The following is a 6,541-nucleotide window of genomic DNA, read 5'->3' as shown; positions in this document are numbered from 1 at the left end:
AATAAATAAATAAATAAATAAATAAATAAATAAATAAATAAATAAATAAATAACTTATTGGCCCACCGCTGTGGAGTATTGGTTAGCACGTCTGGTCATGAAAAGAGTGGGCCCATGTTCAAATCCTGGTTGGGACAAGTTACTCGGTTGGGGTTTTCCTCAACCAATTGCAGCAGGATTGCTGGGTAATTTTCGGTGTTGGACCTCATTTCGCCATCATTAATTCACATCCATACAAAAGCCTGGGTTAAGTTCACGATGCGGCGTACTGTACTTGTACAAGAGCACGGCCGTTCGGCTAGCCAATCATTCACAGAATAGCAGTGGTAAGCACAATAAGCCTCAGTGCAAGCCTTCAAGAGGGGGGGGGGAAGTAAAATGGTCTAGGTATATTTTGTTACAATTTTACTTTATTTTACAATATCTTTATTAAATGATCATATTCCGATATACTGTACCAAGGTCAAGCTATAACGGGGGGAGAAGATAAATGATGTCCCACATAATCTCGTTATATCGGAATTCTATAGATTTGCTTTGCCCCCCCCTCCCCAAGGAAACGGTTCTCTCTCCGCCAATGCCGCCATATTAACCAACGTTTTCTACCGAATTTCCAAAAATAGCTCTCAAAATGTGAAACAAAACCGTACGTCAGAATCAATGATTTGAGTTATTTAGAAATAACTGTTTGACATTTTAGATAAATATTCTAATGTTTTGATCCACCGTCAAAGTCGATTATTTAGGTCACTAGTTCCCAAGCTAACAACTCTGTTAAAAATATAAAATCGATGCGTTGGACTTCAGTAAAAATGTGTAACAATTTCGTAGCTATTTACCTGAGCACATTTTTAAAGAAAATGTGGGGTAGTTCTTAAGTGAAAAGAAGGTAAAATGTAAATGATTCAGTTACAAAGAGACAAATTTAATTTTATTAACTTCTATTACAAACTAACAAAATGTGGCTTGTCCAGCACTCACTCCATCTAAATGTGAAGGGAGAAATTATAATATCTCTTTTTGTCCCGAACAATCACTTTCGTCGTATTCAGTTCAGTTTGTCTCCAATCTGGATCAACGTCGAATCAATTCCTTCATATAAATAATTTTAAGAATATTAATATATTCACAAGATATTTTGGAATAGATGTATGATAAGAGTTTCTTGTGTTAATTCTAACGTACCTTGTTTACATGTTTCGATCTATTTATGGGTCATCTTCAGAACTGGTCGTTGTTCGTCTTGGCGCCTCTTGTTCCCTCTGTGAGGGTGCGTTCGTGTGGTATAGTGTAGATTCAAAGAGTGTGTGTGTTTTGAAATTGAGTTGTGTGTTGAGAATTTCGTTGAATGTGTTTTCGTGTGTCTCTACATTTCATTTCACAGGATACAGAACAAGAGGCGCCAAGATCAACAACGACCAGTTCTGAAGATGATCCATAAATACGTCGAAACATGTAAACAATGTACGTTAGAATTTAACACAAGAAAGTCTTATCACACATATTCCGAAGTCATACAGTGTTAAAAGTTGTGTAATCAAGAAGTCACAAGGTATGTTAAATAACAGGACCCTACAGGTTTCAAGACTTTTACACAAAATGTCATTCAGGAAAAACTTTAATTCAAAATTAGTCTAGTGTACAGTACATTATTTTTAAAATGTTTTATTCCTCACTACGTTCATTTATGGCTAAATAGGTTAACTTTTCAACTTTTCTGTTAGTCCATGATAGAATGAGCATTGATATTGCGAATAAAGCCAGCTCGTTAAACGGGGGTTTTCCTCATGTGTTTACTTCTATGTTAGTTATTGTTCCATTTAGTGACAATATTTATTGCATTGCAGTTGAATGGAATCTGTCGAAGTACCCATAATCCAACAATGGTATCAGATGTTCTTTCATTCGGTTCAGATTGTGTTTCACAGACATAAGAAAAAATAACTTATTTCTACAGTGTCTGGTCTGACGCGTGGCAGTGGTTGTTTCAATAAATTTCATTATCGGCAATGCTGTTATGAAATTAACATTGGGTTTCCTGATCAGCTGATCTTTGTCTTTTCCTGATTATGTTTAACATGCAGCCGTAATTGTTCAACAATTTTTCGAAGATGTGTGGGTTTAGAATCTAAATTGTGTTTATAATCTATTAGCCTACATTATCTTTAAATCTGTATCTACGGAATAGGCGTACCAATAATAAAACTGTAACCAAAATTTTTCTGATAATTTTCGCTCTTTTAAAAGTAATTGATGTTAACATGTATAATATATTGACTATCCTGAGACCGAAAATAATTGTTGAAATCTTTGTTTGTTTGTCTGTCTATGTTTATTACCTTTTCACGCGATAATGGCTGAACAGATTTCTGTGAAATTGGTATGTAAATTAAGTTAGGTCCCACTTAGAATTTAGGCTATATGGCATTTAAAATACTTACTTTAAAGGGAGGTTATAAGGGGGCCTGAATCGAGCGAGATGGTTCATACGTTCCGCATGGGACTCGCATTCGGCAAGTTCGTGGTTCGATTCCCAGACCGACCAATTTGATTGTGATTTTTTCGTGGTTTTGACAGTTGCTTAGGCAAATGCCGGGTTGGAATTTTCATTGTCATGGTCCATTTCCCTTCCCCTCCCGTTTAGGAAAAGAATTTAGATTTCATATCATTCGTCTCTTCATCTCATTCCATAGACATATTCAGGTCAAGACGCATGTCTTCGTCTGCTTACGGGGAGGGCGTACCGTCCGCAACCGTCCCTGGGTTCCTAGCCTTCAGCAATATCTCTGCCAGGATTGATTCCTCAAGAGCACTTCCAAGAGCGCTTCGACACCTTGGAAGGGCCGTTGGAATGGATTCCTGTGCTGTTTGGTCACTTTGGCGGTATGAACACAGTACGGGGGGAAGGTAGGGGGCCCTCATTGGGTGAGGGGTCACATGCGGCCGATTTGCTGGTACAACTCATCCTCATTCAGTCCATAAATTCGGGGTGCACATTCCGGCACACCGGCGACGGTGATATAGCCTCGGCAGTTGCGAACGTCGTTAAATAAACCATAATTTAATTTTTAATAGGCCTCAGTATGGCGGACGTGTAAAGGGTCGTCCCTAACGCGCCCCTAGCCACCGTTACCTAACCTAACCTAACCTAACCTAACGGGTCTGAATTAAATAAATCGAAATGTATCAATATTTTATTGTATTACAAATGTAAGTCAGAATTAAAAACTGGAACTGTACTGAATGGAAATCAGCTGTATACTAATGCTCTAAGCTTGACGTTCCTTCAGCTTATTTCCACACTGCGCAACACTTTCTATGCTCGATGCAGGAGAAATGTACAAATTACCGATATTTCTTCAGCAGTATAACGGTAAAAGACCGATGGAATTTACCAGAAAGGAAACCTATTTCCTGGTAAAAGTTCTATTGTATAAATCTGACCTTAAATTGGTTTTCAGCACCAACAGTTATGAATGTAACTGTTTAAACTTTTTAGTTTACTATAAAAACTTTTCAAAAGTCTGTTACGAAATGCACAGGGTGTTCTACTTAAGCCGTTCATTTTTGCTTGGGCATCCCAAATCACAGTCGAGACATGTGGGAGGTATTTAATGATTTCGTGGGCGGAATCAGGGGTGGGTATAACGTTTACCGACATCACCACGTGAATGTTACGAATATTAGTCTTTGTATGATAATTTTATGTTAAACACGTGCTATCAATCTGTTATGTTAATTTTCTTTTTCCTTTCCAACGTTTATTCCTGTCTTGGATAATGTTTTATCGAGTCATTTGCTCTCCTATGGTTCCTATATCATTATTTTCTTATACTCTAGTTATATCCAATCCTTCAAATTAATTTTTGTTTCATTCGGAATAAGCAACGTATCTTTAATGAATAGCAGCGCAGAATTTTAACATGATTTATTAATTTATTTGAATATATATTGAATGTCACGGCTAGTGGCACTACCATGAGAACGTCGAAACCTGGGTAAAAAACCTGCGGGAAAAAGTTTCAGATTGTGAAAGGCCAATGGTCTAAGACATACGAGATCGATAACAACCGCATTTAGATGGACGTTGTCGACGTAATTTGCTTGCTGGAACATCTTATAATTTTTAATTATTTTTTCGCTTCTTTCACTTTTGCTGTTACGAGCTTTAGATATTCAAACCGTGAATGATTACCGACGGTAGAATTCGAGCTTTTATAGCTACTGCTGTTGAACATTCTGGTTCATATAATATTGCGATGGATTGCATATTTCCATTTTGAAGTAGTATTAATTAGAATATTATAGAACCACTTGGAATCGAAGTTCGAAATTAAAAAGTACAAAAGGAAGAACCGGATATCGAACTCTCTCAAGCAGAAGAAACATTCATACGAACATAGCACTCTAGCTAAGGGCCATCAACTACCCTCGAGAGATCCGCGTATTATAAATCTTTGTTTCTTTACTCAGACACATCGTATGAATTAATGTATTAGCCCACCGAACCTATGTCTGTTTATTATTTTACCTATTCTCAATCGTTACTTAAACTTAAATACAAGCGCTGCGAGTTACAGAATTTCAACGACGAAAAGTATAGTGCCCAACCCTAGTCGTGTTGTGCATGATACCTAAAACATTACTTATGAACGGCTTGAGTCAGACACACTGTATGTACTGTACGAACAAAATACTTAATATGATCAATAGGCTCCGTATTCCAGCTACGTATAAACTGGAATGAAGTTGCCTGATTCAAAGTATATGTGACGTCACAGCGCAGATACAAGTACGTTCGTATACAAAATAGTTACGCATCCTCTGCCCTTTTCCTCTAGAAAGTCGAAATCGGGACGCAGTTATAGTGAGTAGTCTTATCGATCACTGCCCTTACTAATCGTATTAGGGCTATTTAAGTAACTACACCTTTGTGGCTGATTGAAGGTTCATTGCAGAGCGTGTAATATTGCGGGGCATAGTTGAGGATATTTGAACTAATATTTTTACTGTCAATATAGAGAGGCTCCCCCAAACAGACGCGATATGGAATGCGTTACGATAGCGTTACGATTTCGTTATAACGCAATATCGCACTATCGCGAAGAGGTACCCAAACTGGCGCGTCCGCAATATACGATATCGTAACGTCCCCAGCCAATCAGATTGCCATAGAGGGTGACACATCCGCGGATTGTTGTTTTCCAACCACAGCCGCAGAGAACAGTTATCTTTAGCAGGCGTACATCACTTGTGCTTACAGATTGATTTCTTTTGCTTGAAAATGAACGTGGAACTTCTGATTGATTTCATAAAGGAAAATCCGTGCCTTTATGATTATCGGTATGCTGCTTCGTTATGTCTCCCCTTACTTTACCCAGAATCTCGTCAAAGCGCTGAATTGTCATCCGAAAGTATATATAAAACGTTTTTCATCTCTAATTAATTGTGGTACTAAGGTATAAAATTCGCCTTGTTCTTCCCCTGTGGTATTTATGTTGTGAATCCACAACCTCCTGCAATAAAATGAGCAAATTAAAAACAAAAATTATAATGGACTAATTTTTTTCAAGTTCTTGGCAAAAAAAGCTCAAATCATAACTTTATACTTTTTATATCGTTTATCTTAACCATACATGACTACCATGGACTTACCTGCGTCTGCGACGATTTTCTTCCTCATCCTCAGCTAGCGCGACTAGAAGCAGAAGCTCCTCCTCCCCTGAAGATGAATCCATGACAGACACACATCAACCCAGCATCAAAATAAACGCGTGGCGTTCGCGCGATCTACATCCCCGAGAGAATAGATCGCAAAATCGTCGCGTTCTACTTGCTGCGATAATAACGCATATTGCGATAATCGCGCGTGTGTGAACACAAACATTGAACGCAATGAAAACATTTATCGCAAAATCGTAACGCTATCGTAACTCATTCCGTATCGCGTATGTTTGGGGAGGCCTTAATTGTCCACATCTGTGGAGTAACGGTCAGCGCGTCTGGCTGCGAAACCAGATGGCCCGGGTTCGAATCCCGGTCGGGGCAAGTTACCCGGTCAAGGTTTTTTCGGGGGTTTTCCCTCAACCAAATACGAGCAAATGCTGGGTAACTTTCGGTACTGGGCCCCGGACTCATTTCACCGGCATTATCACCTTCATATCATTCAGACGCTAAATAACCTAGATGTTGATACAGCGTCGTAAATAACCCAATAAAATAAAAATAAATAATGGGTAATAATTGTGTAAAATAAACGTAAAAGTGACAAAAAACAGTGCATTGAAAGACACTGAAATACCAGAAGTGTTAGAAAGTGTGATGAACGTAATAAAAAAGAACCAGCACCATAAAAATCTAAAAAATTATGAAGATATTAACTCGACGTTTAGCATGGATTTGTGTAGCCTACCACGATGTTCAATGAAAACATCTCAATTAATAAATTGAATAATCTCCATTTTAGGGAATTTCTAGAAAAGTACATAGAAAATTCAGCGATGAGCGAGATGCAATATCCTAATGAAACACGGAAAAATAT

This window comes from Periplaneta americana, chromosome 15, assembly GCF_040183065.1.
Source record: "Periplaneta americana isolate PAMFEO1 chromosome 15, P.americana_PAMFEO1_priV1, whole genome shotgun sequence".
Taxonomy (NCBI): Eukaryota; Metazoa; Arthropoda; class Insecta; order Blattodea; family Blattidae; genus Periplaneta; species Periplaneta americana.
This window is presented reverse-complemented; position numbering follows the sequence as displayed.